This window comes from Triticum aestivum, chromosome 1A, assembly GCF_018294505.1.
Source record: "Triticum aestivum cultivar Chinese Spring chromosome 1A, IWGSC CS RefSeq v2.1, whole genome shotgun sequence".
Classification (NCBI taxonomy): Eukaryota; Viridiplantae; Streptophyta; class Magnoliopsida; order Poales; family Poaceae; genus Triticum; species Triticum aestivum.
Genome location: NC_057794.1, coordinates 5,203,927 through 5,219,651, shown reverse-complemented (window position 1 = coordinate 5,219,651; position 15,725 = coordinate 5,203,927). Strand labels below are relative to the sequence as shown.

The window sequence follows — 15,725 nt, the reverse complement described above, 5'->3', positions numbered from 1 at the left end:
TTAGTACCGGTTCATGATACGATCGGTACTAAAGATGCTGGAGGGGCCCCGGACTAACAACATCCTGTCACCACTCACTTTAGTACCGGTTCATGGCACGAATCGGTGCTAAACGTTCACCACGAATCGGTACTAATGATGTCTGCCCGCCTAGCCGTTGGAACCGGCACTAATGGACACATTAGTGCCGGCTCAAATTCAAACCGGCACTAATGTACTACACATTTGACCTTTTTTCTACTAGTGATGGTTCAATTACCAAGCGTCCACTTGTTGAACACATCGCGTGTATAGTCACACAGGAGTACAGGACAATGAACAAAGTGATTCATTTTACCCAGGTGAACCAAATACACACGTTTTCATGACAACAAATTGTACTTACTAGAGAAGTGCTACGTTCCAGCATACTAAAAAGAGGGTCATAAATGTCAGTATACAGATTAGCTAGAACGAAAGCTAAAATGAATCAATTCTCTTCTAACAAAATGCAAAAACAGATTTGATGAGGGTGTGGATTTGGGGGCAGAAAGGGGACGAGTGAGTACCTTGAGCGGCGGCGGTGACAGTGGGAGGCTTGGAGGAACATGGAACTTAGGAGGAGACCCATGTCGCACGAATGGTGACCGGATGGTGACCGCGTCCTGCAGCCGCGTCCGGATGGTGACCGCGATGGCGGTGGAGGTAGTTCCCTCCCGCACGGCTCCTGTTTTGCTACTCTCGCCGCCTGGTGCATCTCTCTCCGGCCTCTTGGCCTCGTGGTGGCGATCTTATTAAGGCGGCGTGGGTGGCGTTAAGACCGTGGTGGCGCATGCTGGTGGGCGGCGATGTGGCTGGTTGACCCCAGCCCGGTTGGGCAGTGGGGTTTGGGGTGCGGGAGAAATATTTGCCAGTTCTGCCGGCTCCGATGCGGTGACACCTGAGGGTGACGCTATTCCTTCTTGGAGGGTGTCGGAGGTATTCAGCCCCCACTCCCTTCCGCATGCTGGGGGAAACCCTATGACACGTCCGGGCAGCAGCGTCGTCGGCATCACATTCCTTCTTGGAGGTGCTGCTTGGTACGTGGCAGATCGGAGCCTTGGTCTATGGTGGGTCGATTCCGGAAGGCGTAGTGGTGGCGGGTCATCTGTTCTTTGTCGAGCTGCCGTTGTTGGCATTTGTTTCTTTGTTCTTTGTTCTTTCTCTTTTGTTTTGGGCTCTTTGTGCTACTCGCCCCAACAATTGCTATATGATCCGTGTTGGTTGCTTTGTAATACAAACAAGGTGGAAATTCTTTTTTGATAATGAAATCGGTAGAGCTCCTGCCTTGCAGGTTGAAAAAAGTAAGATCAGAGATAGTGGTCCAAGTGCATGGCATCAAGACTAATGCGTGAAACCGGAATCGACTAAGCTGAGTTCAGTCTCAACTCCATTTTCTAGATCAGCTTGTCATAGCAAAGATACCCAGACAAGAACAATTGATAAATGGAGACATGTACAGGAAAACTAGTAATAGTGGATGACTTTTTCTGTAGAAAATCGAACCACTAGTGAAGCAGAAGAAAATTTCCTAGAAGGATATGAAGCAAGTCGCTGGAGTGAGCAAGTTAATGGAATATGATGTGTTGCGTGAGCATGACTGTTTTGAAACGGACCAACAGTAAACGGGTGTGATGACATCTTATGAAGAACTTTGATTTGCTTTGATGCTTTTCCTTATCAATGATTTCCGTTATACCTAACCCAGCTAATTCCTTGTCAATGAAAGACTATTCACACTTGATTTAGTTGCAGTACAGTGGGAGCATCATATCCCATGCTTTGCCACCCAACTAATGCTGTCGAGTTGAGAGTCCTGCAATATATTGTGCAAGCTTTAGATATGATGGCAAAACACAAAACTGTAAGTAGGCAGTGGGAAAGGACAATTGTCAACCTCTTGAACAATCCTCTATGGAGATCAAACGATCACGAGGATGTCCGGCCGGGTCTGAAATCCAGAGAAGCTTTTCAAAGTGAGTATCTAAGAGGACAGCAGTTGGAACCATCCACAACACTCTATTTTCTAGCGCAATTCAATACAGATTTACAGTAAGTAAATGTTACCATGATATTTTTGTTTTCCTCCAATATTTCAGACAATTTGAAGGTGGATAGAGAGATAGATAAATTAGTATGCATATCACACTCGCTTAATTCGACGTACTAGGGCAGAGGGTGTTAGCGCCGCCTCTCCTCGCAGCGCCGCTCTTCTTCTTCCTCTCGTTGCCTCACACAACTCTCTTGTGGTTTCTCTTTATCTTCTTCTCTCAAGAACACAAGAACACACACACATGGAAGAAACTCAAACACACACACACACACACACTCATGGACCAAGAAGGAGCACAAATACTTTGCCATGGGCTCTTCTCCTTGGCGAACACACAGGCTACATATTTTCCTCAGCCCTCTCAGCGTTCTTTCTCATTCATCTGATCACCTTAAATATCAGTACAGAAAGACCCACACATGCACTGGCCAGCCGCCACACTCGGCTGCTAACCCCACTGATCCATCTAACTTGCATGCATCCATGCACGCACGATCCACTCAGCCCGGCCACACGCATGGCGCGCTCCTACACGCACGACGCGGCTGCCTCCAACGGCCCCTACTGCATGCACTAACAAGCTGGAGTCTAACTCCTAGGTATACGGCCGCCCGCACGTACGCTAACAATCTGGACGCACCACACCAGCAACAGCCTGGGATTTCCAGTGCCCGTGCACGCACGACCTGGGCGCCACCTCGCTTCCGCTGCGCCCGCTGATCCTATACCTCCGTTGACTTACGATTGCAGGCCTAGCCACAACCGGCTCGACTCGCTCTAGACACGAACGCGGCAACGCACCGGCGCTCGGACTCGATCTAGACTCATACACCATGACACACTCGTGGTTTATTTCTGTCAGGAAGCGTTTCTACTCCCTTGTAAGGGAGTCGCGTTGGTCTTATATTGATATGGGCGCAAGGCCAATGCTTGGAGTACAAGTTAAACCTACCGATCTCTAGGATTTGGTGGTTGGATGAGTTACGGGATAAGAGAGAGAGAAAGAGGGGTTTAGTTGAGATTACAAACGTATTACATATAAACTCTAACACCCTCCCTTAATCTCAACTATCCTAGATTGATATTCCTCTTGAACTCTTCAAATGGCCGAGCTGGCAATGCCTTGGTGAACCCGTCTGCCACTTGATCTTTTGACGGAATGAATCTGATGTCCAGCTTCTTCTCCGCAACTCTTTCTCTTACAAAATGAAAATCAATTTCAATGTGCTTTGTTCGACCATGGAAGACTGGGTTAGCAGAGAGATAGGTGGCTCCCAAGTTGTCACACCAAAGACATGAGACACGGCGTTGTTTAACACCTAACTCATTAAGCAAGGATTCAACCCAGATAATCTCAGCAGTTGCATTTGCCAGTGACTTGTACTCAGCTTCTGTACTTGACCTGGAGACTGTAGCTTGCTTTCTAGCACTCCAAGAGATAAGATTAGAACCAAAGAATATAGCAAAGCCTCCAGTTGACCTTCTGTCATCACTACATCCTGCCCAATCAGCATCAGAGAAAGCACTCACAAGAGTAGAGCCAGAACGTCTAAATTGTAACCCAAGGTTCACAGTATGTTTGATATACCTGACAATCCTTTTTACAGCTGTCCAATGTACAGAAGTAGGTGCATGCAAATACTGACAAACCTTATTGACTGCAAATGATATGTCAGGTCTTGTAGGTGTCAGATATTGCAAAGCTCCTACAGCACTCCTGTATCTTGTGCTTTCTTCTTCTTTGAGTGGCTCACCTTCAAAGGCTGAAAGTTTTTCTGAAGAGGACAACGGAGTTGGTGAAGGCTTGCAGTCCTTCATTCCCATACGAGCTAAAAGTTCAGTAGCATACTTTTCTTGGTTCAAGACTATACCATCTGGAATCTTCTTAACTTCAATGCCTAAGAAGAAGTGCAAATCACCAAGATCATTCAAAGCAAACTTTGATCTCAAATCATGCAAAAGAGCATTAGTAGCATCTTGTGAGGAACTCGCAACTATAATATCATCAACATATATCAACACAAATATGACTGTGTTTGCTTTGTTATAAATAAAGAGTGACGTGTCAGCCTTGGATGCAACAAAACCAAGACACCTCAGCTGAGAGCTTAACCTTGAGTACCATGCTCTTGGGGCCTGTTTTAGGCCATAAAGTGCCTTGTCAAGTTTGCACACATAATGAGGTGTTTTCTTGTCTGCATACCCAGGTGGTTGTTTCATATAAACCTCCTCTTCCAGAACACCATGTAAAAACGCGTTCTAAACGTCTAGCTGTCTCAAGCTCCACCCCCTGGACACAGCAATAGATAGCACAAGCCTAATAGTTGCGTCCTTTACAACAGGACTAAATGTATCCTCATAATCTAACCTATACCGTTGTTTGAAGCCTTTTGCAACTAACCGTGCCTTGTACCTGTCAATTGAGCCATCTGCCTTCTTTTTGATTCTGTACACCCATTTACAATCAATAATATTTTTACCTCTTTGTGCAGGTACAAGGTGCCATGTCTTGTTCCTCATAACTGCTGAGTATTCCTCATCCATTTCCTGCTTCCACCTCACATCTCCAAGTGCATCTTCTACTTTTGTTGGCTCTCCTGCAATACACATCATGCCATACCGTATTGTACCATCAGTTCGAACCTTTGGATTTTTTATACCTTTCTGCAGGCGAGTTGTAACACGTGATGTCACTACTGGTTGAGATGGAGCAGGCTGCGGCACATGACAGGACGTGAAAGTTTCTGTCGCAGAAGATCCTGAAGTTGCACTAGATTCGTCGCTTTGCGCAGGAGATCCGATCCCAGACTCTGTAACCTGCTGTGTGGCTGCACTTGTACTGCTGGAGCCAGTTGTCGCAGAGTCATTCGCCGCAGACGATCCTGCATGCAGCTGCATGTGCACACGCGGGCTGGACCCCGAGCCAACCGCTGTCGCCCGCCCATGCATGGGACGCAGGGCCGACGCGCTGCCTGACGCGGCAGTTCGCTGCTGGCCTGCCGTGCGTGCGCGATCCAAGGCGGATCCCCGCACCGATCCCGAGGGATCTTGTCGCACTGGCGTCGCAGGCTGGAGCGGATCTTCCTCGTAATCAGCGCCAGCTCCGTCTTCTTCCTCCACATGCAATATACCTCCGTTTTGAGCCGGATTTTGATCATTTTCAACTCCGTTTTCTTCTGTATTTTCACCATGGGCCTGCACATGAGTAGATGCAACACCAGAACTGGTTGAACAGTCATAATGGTCAGTACAATTGTCGCCCCCTTGATCAAAGGACCGGAGATTAGGAGGAAGAAGAAGAATTTCTTGTTTTAAACGAGCTCCGGCGTTGGGATGAAGAGACTCAAATGGGAAGACAGATTCATCAAAAACAACGTCTCGTGATATATAGACCCTGCCAGAGGTGACATCTAAACACTTGACTCCTTTGTGGAGAGGACTATACCCCAGAAACACACATTTTTTGGAACGAAAAGCAAGCTTGCGTGTGTTGTATGGTCGTAGGTTGGTCCAACATGCACAACCAAACACTCGAAGAGATTTATAATCTGGAGTGGTGGAAAAGAGACGTGTGATGGGTGTTTCAAAATTAATGACTTTGCTAGGTAGCGAATTGATGAGATATGTAGCAGTGAGGAATGCTTCATCCCAAAATTTGAGTGGCATAGATGCATTAGCAAGTAGGGCAAGGCCTACTTCTACAACATGGCGATGTTTTCTCTCTGCAGAGCCGTTCTGTTGGTGTGCATGTGGACATGCAACGTGATGAGAAATGCCAAGTTGCTGAAAAAAGGAATTCAACTTCCTGTATTCACCCCCCAATCGGTTTGCATGGCAATGATATTAGTGTTCAGTTTTCTCTCAACAAGATTTTTAAAATTAGAGAAGACTTGAAACACTTCAGATCTTTTCTTAAGAAGATAGATCCATGTAAACTTGCTAAAATCATCAATAAAGCTTACATAGTATGAGTATCTACCAACTGAAGTGGGAGCTGGTCCCCATACATCTAAGAATACAAGTTGTAGGGGTGCAGTGGAGATGCTAGTAGACACAAGATACGGCAACTGATGACTTTTAGCTTGTTGACATGGATCACAAACTGACTCAGTACTAACTTCATGGGAGTGAGGAAGTTTATTTTCACTAAGAACACGTTTAACTATAATTGACAAAGGATGACCTAATCTACTATGCCACTTTGATGATGAAGGCTTGATAGCCGGAAAAGCTTGTTTATTTGATGACGATGATGAAGAAGATATGAGTGGGTAAAGTCCTCCCACACATCTGCCCCTAAGATGTATTCTCCTCGTGGCCAAGTCCTTGACAAGAAAGAAATAAGGGTAAAACTCAATGAGGACATGATTATCATGAGTAAATCGATGAACAGATAGAAGACTTTTTGAAGTTTCAAGAACATGGAGGATTTTGTTTAGATGCAGGTTTTTATTCGAGGTTCTAACAATTGAATGACCAATATGATAAACTTACATACCAGAACCACTCGCGGTGTGCACTTGATCATGTCCGTGATATTTGTCCCGGACTGTCAGCTTGTCCAGCTCTCCGGTGATATGGTGGGTGGCGCCGGTGTCCGCGTACCAGTTCGTGTCCACGCCGTAAGAATCGGTGACCATGTTGGCCCCCTTGTCCTCAGGCTCATCTTCGTCATACCTGTGCCAGCAATCACGGGCGCCCCCTGGATGGTGCTTGTGACAGATCTGACACTCCGGAAAATCACGAACCTGTTGCTACCGTTGCTGCTGTTGGCGGTCGCGACCGCCGCCGCCGCCGTTGCCACCAGATGGACTCGGAGAGGAGCGCTTGCCTCGGCCACGACCTCTGCTGTAGCCGCGACCGCGCCCCCTGCTGTAGCCGCGTCCGCGTCCCCTGTACGCCATGTTCGCTGAGGAGTTGAAGCCAGCATCGACGCCATCGCCTAGCATCTCCACCCGTTGATCGAATGCCGCGATCTGGGCGAAGAGATCGTCGACTAAGATCGTCGACTTGATTACGCCAATAGCCGCCACGACAGCATCGTAGTCTCTGTCGAGACCTGCCAGCACGTAGTCGACCATCTCTGGATCAGAGACAGGGCGACCTGCTGCGGCAAGTTCATCCGCCAGGTTCTTCATCTTGGCGATGTAGGAGGTGCTCGACATGGATCCCTTCTTGGTATTGGTGATGGCAATCCGCAAGTTTGTGATGCGAGATTGGGACTGCGAGGCAAAAATAGTGGTGATAGCAGTCCAAAGATCAAAGGTTGTCTCCTTACTCGTGACTTGGGCGAGAATCTCTTTCGACAGAGAATTCAGGAGATGACTCAGGACCTGCTGGTCCTTCGAGATCCATTGCGCATATAGAGGGTTTGGCTCCTCTGCCATGGTCTTGTCCGCCTGCTGCTGCTGCACTGTCTTCGGTGGCGCAGCGTCGGATCCATCCAGGAGGCCGGTGACTTGCGCTCCTCGCAGTCCCGGTGGTGATCGTGATCTGGCAATGGGGTGGCGATCGATGTGGTGGTGGTGATCGAAGGAGAAGCTTTTCTGGCTAGATAGATGGGAAGAGGTTGGCTCTGTATACCATGTCAGGAAGCGTTTCTACTCCCTCGTAAGGGAGCCGCGTTGGTCTTATATTGATATGGGCGCAAGGCCAATGCTTGGAGTACAAGTTGAACCTACCGATCTCTAGGATTTGGTGGTTGGATGAGTTACGGGATAAGAGAGAGAGAAAGAGGGGTTTAGTTGAGATTACAAACGTATTACATATAAACTCTAACAATTTCCTAACAGAGGGTATATATAGGACCCCCATACAGAATCATGGGACAGGTGTGAGCAAGCCATCCAGGAAACAGTTATCACATCATTTGTATTGTATTGTACCACGTGAGTACACTAGAGAATCATGTGACCATTTGATTTGCATGTTTAGTTTTCAAACTCTTTCCTGGGAAGTAGTAGCTATGAACAGAGCGAATAGAAATATTGTGTTTGGTTGAAGCAGAACAGGACAAATGTTCATGAGATATATACCTGTTGCATAATATCGAGAGTACTCTCTACAACGGCGATCACGGTACAGCAGTAACTCAGAATAGCTCGAAATGCATTGGAATATAACAATCTGCGGTAAAACTGGCCTGAATGAAGAATGACACTAAGGAAAAATTCAGCCAAAGTATGAGAGACGGAATAAGTTTTACTGAACACAAATGCAGAAGCTTCAATGCAGAATACCATGTGCTAAGCTAAGCCAATGCACAATCAAGAGCATGCTGAAATAGCACTATATGCATACACGGCACAAAAGGTAACATCAGTTGACAGATGCTCTAATCTGTGTACTTCGTTTCCTTATATTTTCCCTTCACGATGCAGCTATAAAGTAGATTATTTGCTCCTGTACTAGTTGTCATTAGTTCACACGACCTTATAAAACAAAGGTGGGTGCATATAGTATCGTTAGTTCATGATTAGATCGAAACGTACGACCAGAATAAAATATCCATCACTGATCTCCACAACTAGTCTTACCAAAACATGCCCTGGTTAATGTTAGTTGGGGTAGCCTGGAAGCAACATTTTGGTCAACTGCTTAATTTCTTCAGTTACTTAACCTGGTAGCAACGACAAACTAGCTTTGTATGAGAGCCGGCATGGCATCTTGTATTGTGTATGTCATCGTTGGAGTATGAAAGGAGGGAGCTGGGGGTCTGGCTGACTTGCAGGTCCGGTGCTCCGAGTAGATGTTGTCCTGGACAGCTTCTGTTTCGTCAGGATTCCACTTCCACAGAACCATCTAGAACACTACGATTGGGTACAGTGAAAAGGAAGACTAAACTGCTGACTCCTGCCTGTTGTACACGCCTAAAGGACCAGAAGCATACCAAGTCCACAGCAGATCGTCTCAACAGGCCTGGGATGTGATTCATCGTTGCTCGACTCGACGCTGAGCAGTCACCCTACCCTGCAGGCCCCAACAATTCTTGATCGAGAGCGACTACAGTTCAGTTCAGTTGTATAAGCAAACGCAAGACAGTATCCCGCTAGCCACCAGAGTGAAGTTCTTCAGCAGGCTCCAAACTATAGAATGCAGACAGTTTCTTCCCCTATCTTAGGGGAAACCATCTTCATAGGAAATGTGGTGCATGTTATTCAGATAACTATGTAAAGTGAAGGCTAAACTGCTGACCCGGATGATTATCTCTCGGTAGCAAAAAAATTCCACATTAGATAGTCTCAGCCTGGGATGTAATTCAACGATGCAGCTCAACTCAACGACAGGTAGTACATCGCCGTACCAACTGTACTGAAGCCCCCCGACAGTTCTCAACCGAGAGCGACTGCACTACACTTCAATTCAGTTGTATGAGCAATCGCAAGAAATCCCGCTAGCACTCTAGCAGAGCAGAGGAGCCATCAGGAAGGCATATTTATCATCAGGAAGGCATATTCTTCAGTTTCTCAACAAGTTAAAGCTTTAATTCATCTTGTGAAAATATGAACAAATTGGAGGTGTTGAAAAATATAAAATCACAGTTTCAATAGTTCCTCAACAAGTTGGAAAGCCAATTCCCTGTCAACAAGGTTTTTTTTTGAAATGGAGGTATACCCCCGGCCTCTGCTTCATGATGATGCATGCGGCCCTTTTATTAAAAATGCAGGAAGTATCATCATAAAGGTCTTACAGCTCGCAAACGGAGCAAAGTCATAGCACAAAGATTTGAAAAAAAAGAAAGGGCCTAAAAACAACCGATACGGTGATAATAAGGACAAGCTCTCTAGCCCTCTATCCTGTTATGTGAACGCCATCCGAACCGGTTGAATATAGCCCGAGCCACCATCTCCCATTGGTTGCACCCAGTAATCAAAGGCTCCCTGGAGTCCATAGGAGTGAGTAAGGGCCACGTACGAATCCAAGCTGTAGCTCTGAAGATAACCTGCAAAAAGGTTAAGTTGTGTTGTCTGTTAAAAATCATATCATTTCTGCAGTTCCATATAGCCCATGGTAACGCACATATTCCAATCCGAATACGAGATGCCGTGATTTGTTCAACCCCAGCCAACCACGTCCCAAACAAAGACGCAATATCTACTGGGGGATTAATATTGAAAGCTATATAAATCGTTCTCCAAAGTAATTTGGCAAATGGGCATTCAATGAATAAATGTTGTATTGTCTCATCTTAGCACAAAAACAACACCGCGAGTTGCCTACCCATCGCCTCTTAAGTAAGTTGTCCTTTGTGAGTATAACTTGCTTGTGGACAAACCACATGAAAATTTTAATCTGCAAAGGAACCTTAACCTTCCATGTATGAAGTGACCTTGAGAGGGGGCAGAATTAATCAAATCCGTATAAAAGGATTTCACCGTAAATATCCCATTTTTAGTTAACTTCCATTGTGTAGAATCCGGCACGTCGGAGAGTCGAACTTCAATCAATCTCCGGACCAAGTGCATCCAGGCTGTCCATCTCGCATCTACTAACGTACGTCTGAACTGGATATTCAACGGAATAGTTTGAAGGACGATACCTACGTAATCTTTCTTACGTTGCACAATATTGTAAAGGGTAGAATATTGTAAGGCCAAAGGTGTCTCTTCTAACCATGTATCCTCCCAAAATCTTGTTGACATCCCGTTGCCAACCAAGAATTTGACCCTACGAAAGAACAGATCCTTCGTTCGCATAAGTCCCTTCCAGAACGGTGAATCAGTTGGTCTAATGGTAGTCCGGGCTAGCGTTTTCGAGTGCAAATACTTATTGCGCAGGATTTGAGACCACATGCCCTCCGGTTCTGTCCCTAACTTGTACAACCATTTTCTCATAAGACATTTATTCTTAATTTTCAAGTTCTCAATATCGAGACCCCCTTGGTCTTTAGGTCGACAAAGGATATCCCAACGCGCGAGACGATATTTCCGCTTGGCCTCATCAGACTGCCAAAAGAATCGAGATCTAAAAAAATCAAGTCGCTTTCGGAATTTCGAAGAACGAAAGTAAAAACATTGGCATGCTAGTTAGTACTGAGTTGATCAGAACTAATCGGCCTCCATATGACATCAACTTGCCCTTCCAGCAACTGAGTTTTTTTTTCAATTCGTTCTTCAATAACTTTCCATTCTTTATTAGATAATTTACGGTGATGAATCGGAATACCCAAGTAACTGAATGGTAAGGCACCTAATTCGCATCCAAACAATTGTCTGTAAGTATGTTCCTTGTCTTTGGCCTTCCCAAAACAGAACACCTCGCTCTTATGGAAATTGATCTTTAAGCCAGAAAATTGTTCGAATAGACATAAGATAAGTTTCATATTACGTGCCTTAGCCATGTCATGTTCCATGAAAATGATAGTGTCATCAGCATATTGTAGAATGGACACCCCTCCATCAACCAAATGAGGAACTAGACCCTCTACATGACCATGTTGCTTGGCCCTGCCAATAATTACGGCCAACATATCTGCCACAATATTGAACAGAAGGGGTGACATGGAATCCCCTTGTCTCAGCCCCTTATGCATCTGGAAATAGTGACCAATGTCATCGTTCACCTTAATTCTGACACTACCTTTCTAGACTTGAGTATCCACCTGGTGCCTCCAGGTTTCACTAAAACCCTTCATGCACATTGCCTGCTGAAGAAAGGCCATTTTACTTTATCATAAGCCTTTTCGAAATCCACTTTTAAGATAACCACATCTAGTTTCTTCGAGTGAATCTCATGAAGAGTTTCATGTAAGACAACTACTCCTTCGAGTATGTGTCGTCCCGGCATGAAAGCTGTCTGACTAGGTTGAACCACTGAGTGAGCAATTTGTGTCAATCTATTGGTTCCAACCTTTGTGAAGATTTTGAAACTCACATTCAGCAGGCAAATGGGTCGAAATTGTTCTATCCGGACCGCCTCCTTCTTCTTCGGTAATAATGTTATCGTACCAAAATTTAGATGAAACAACTCCAAATGGCCTTCGAAAAAATCATGAAACATAGGCATAAGATCATCTTTAATGATGTGCCAACATTTCTTATAGAATTCAGCTGGAAACCCATCTGGTCCCGATGCTTTATTCGGCTTCATTTGAGTTATGGCCAAATGAACTTCTTTTTCAGTAAACGGTGCAGAGAGAACATCGTTCTCCGCTTGCCTGTAATTGAGTATATCATCAATCACAGACTCATCAAGAGGACACCGTGGAAGTATTGGAGGTTCCGAACAGACTTTTATAATAGTTGGAGATATACGATTTTAAATTCTCATGCCCCACTATTGTTCCCTCATCCTGTTCCAGCTATATGATTTTCTTCTTCCTATGTTTACCATTTGCAACCATGTCGTCCCCTTGGACAACCTTAAGCGTTTTCGCACGCAACGCCCACTTGAGTTCCTCCTCTCTTAGGAGAGCACGTAGGCCTTGCTCAGCCTCGGACTTGGTTCGATGTTCATGGACTGAAAGAAGAGTGGTTTCAGCCTTTACATCGAGTGCCTCAATGAGTTGCGTTAGACGTTCTTTTTTCTGCTTATAAATCCCGCTCTCATTCCTGGCCCATCCTCTCAGAAATTGTCGGAGGTGTCAAATCTTATTTTGCCATCTCTCAACATGTGTCCTTCCCATAACCGGCTTAGCCCATTCGCGTGCAATCATGTCCATAAATCCTTCTCGCTCAAACTAGCTTTGCTCGAAGGAGAAGGTATTTTTGTTTGCAACATGGGTAGCCTCTCCCAGATCTAAAAAGAGTGGTGTATGATCCGAGATTGCTCTTTGCATCGCATGAACCGACACCAACGGATATTTTTGTTCCCTCTCCACACTAGCAAGTACCCTGTCCAGCTTTTCATAAGTCGGAACAGGTGGCGAGTTGGCCCATGTGAACTGTCTACCGGTGAGCTCAATTTCTCTCAGATTGAGGCTCTCGATAATCATGTTAAACATCATAGACCACCGTCCATCGAAATTGTCATTATTCTTTTCTTCTCTTCTTCGGATTATGTTAAAATCCCCCCCGACTAATACTGGCAGATTTTCATCTCCACAAATCCGCACTAAATCGGCAAGAAAATCAGGTTTAAATTCAGCTTGCGCTGCCACATAAACCGCAACTAGCGACCATCGGAACCCATCCAATTTCGATCTCACCCTGAATTTAACTGAAAAGTCTTCCTGCACCACATTAAGCACCTCGAGCGTCTCACACCGTACTCCTAGTAAAATCCCGCCGGATCTTCCTCTAGGTGGTAAAATGTGCCAATCAAAATCGATACCACTGGAGAGAGTTTGAAGGAATTGGGATGTGAAATTATCTCGTCTAGTTTCCAAAAGTGCAACGAAATCTAAATGATGCTCTAATGTTGTCTCTGCTAAGAATCTTTGTTTAGCCAAGTCTGCTAGACCTTTGCTATTTCAAAAGAGTCCTTTCATAAGTCATCATGGAATTTTTTCTTAAGCTTAACTCTAGCACTTCTGCGTACCGCCGAAGTAGGATAGATTTTCTGCTTCCAGGGTCGTTTGGGCTTCTCCCCAACACCCTGTGGAACGATATTATTATCGATAACAGACACTGCCTCCTCCGTCAAGAGAGGCGCTACTATATCTGTGTTCTCAACTTCCTCCTCATCTTCAGTCTCGACACTAGGCAAAAGATTATTGCAGATATTTGCAAGATCATTAATTCCTAAACTATTCATGTCATTGTCATTCATAGGTTGGATAGAGGCAAGATTACGAATGATCTCAGAAGCCCTCTCCGCTTCCATGTCTAAAAGATCATTGACGGATTTGACGACCTCGGTATCATTTGATCCCAAAGAAATGCCTAAGTCGTTTGCCTTATCAACTAACTCATTCTCAGAGAAGTGTAAAATTGAACAACTTATATCAAATGACGTACCTGCAGTAGTCTCGGCATGACGAAGCATGGCAGCCCTCTTGGCCCGCACTAGCTGAAAGTCATCCGCATCCGGCTGTCCCTGGATCCGGTTGCTGACACGCCTGCCAGCCGACACCGGATCCGTAATCCCACCAAAAGCGATGAGGTCCTCCGTGGTCCTCTCGCGCGGGGTGCGGTCAGGACTCCCACGCCCTTCCCGTATCGTCGGTGAAGGAGGAAGAGGCGTGGTGGAGTGAACTGCCGGTGTGGGTGACAAGGGGACAAAGGACCTTGGAGCCGCCTGCTCACAGATCTCGTCCCCCTTATCAGCCGTGGAAGTCGTCGTACCTCGGCCGCCCTGCTCGGTGCCAACCTGCGGAGGGGTTACAACACGGGACTTCTGCCCGCATCTCACCCCCAACTCGACCGGAGACGTGGAATTGGGAAACGCGCCGTGGATCTCCTTTCCAGGCGCCCCTCCCGCTGGCGAAAGGTCAGGCAGTGGTATCTGGGTGTGGTGGACCTCCTGCCCATGAGGTCTCCCAAAACCGCGGCCATCCCAACAGAACCCACCGTCGCACCAGAAGTAGGCTCCGTGGTCGACACATTGCCGACTCGACTCGGCACTGGTGGAAGCTCAAGCTCTATCGGGTCATCTGTCTCGACCCTGGTGCTCCATAACCGGCTAGGAGCGGACCTCGATACAAAAGAACCAAAGCAAAGCATGTTCATCGGAGTGGTGGACGGGGGCGCCTCTTTGATAGAACTGTCTACCTTATCAGACTGTGTAGCAGGCCCCTTGTCCGACTCCGGCATAGTGTCATCGGGCCCCTTCTCCTGGTCCCCGGGTGCGCCGCCCCCTCAGTAGTATCCATGTCTTGTGTCCCATCTCCAGCCTCGGAAACTGCAGTATCCTCAATCTCGAGCTCTAAGAGATAAGTAACTCCAGCATGTGTCCATCTGACTACATCTGGTATGTGCTCAATGCTCACAACACTGACCAAAAGCCTCGCCGCGTTTTGTGCACGAGTGAAAGGCATATCCACCTTTTCTATCTTACCAATCAAACCACCCAAACTCCAAGCAATCAGAAATGTTTTACATATTATAGGTGGCACACATAAAAAGAACCCACACCTTCTCCAAAGGTGTACCCTCAGGATCTCCTGCTTCCACTCGTCGAAAGCGATAACAATGTTTGTGCTCGTAACTCTGCATAAACCCCACTTAAGAACATGCATCTGATCCTCTTTAGTGGGAAAGTCAACCTTATAAGACTGACCTTCTAACTGCTCCAGGTGCCACTGATAATTACCCGGCACAAGCTCACGTAGTTGTCTGACGATCTGCGCCTCAGTCAATGTCCATTAGTAACTCTGATGACTGCGGGGGAACTCTCAATCATCTGTGGTAGAGGATCCACCTCGGGGTCTCAAAGAACATCAACTCCTTACAGCAGACCCCAAATATTAATGCCAGGCTTAGGACCGGAAAGGAGAGGGCATTCCCTGGTCACATGCTGGGAATGGAGGCAGTAATCACAAAGCTCTGCTACAAAATGACCCGGTTCACCACACCTATAACAGGGCAGCTTTTTCTTTTTAATTGCCCATTTAGAGAGCTTTTCTCGCCCTCCGCTTTGTCCGACCCTTTATCAGACTACCATCCTTAGACTTAACACCTCCTGTAGTCACCGACATTCACTGCTGCGAGGCCGAACCGTGTCTAGTGCCACGCGGGTAACGTGGGTGTGTCCTCCCACCCTCAGCTGCATGCTC

At 46.3% G+C, this 15,725-nt stretch overlaps 1 long non-coding RNA gene and 1 pseudogene across 1 annotated transcript; both read right to left on the bottom strand.

Annotated features, from left to right (window-relative positions):
• Nucleotides 1-1,155: 1,155 nt before the first annotated feature.
• On the bottom strand, nt 1,156-2,422 carry LOC123063049 (uncharacterized). The gene is made up of 3 exons (XR_006430049.1): nt 2,186-2,422; nt 1,916-1,969; nt 1,156-1,834 (listed from the first exon to the last, which is right to left on the bottom strand). It is a non-coding gene; the product is annotated as an uncharacterized lncRNA (long non-coding RNA).
• A 4,403-nt stretch (nt 2,423-6,825) lies between these two features.
• LOC123071462 (uncharacterized) lies at nt 6,826-14,763 on the bottom strand (annotated as a pseudogene).
• Between the last annotated feature and the right edge of the window lie 962 nt (nt 14,764-15,725).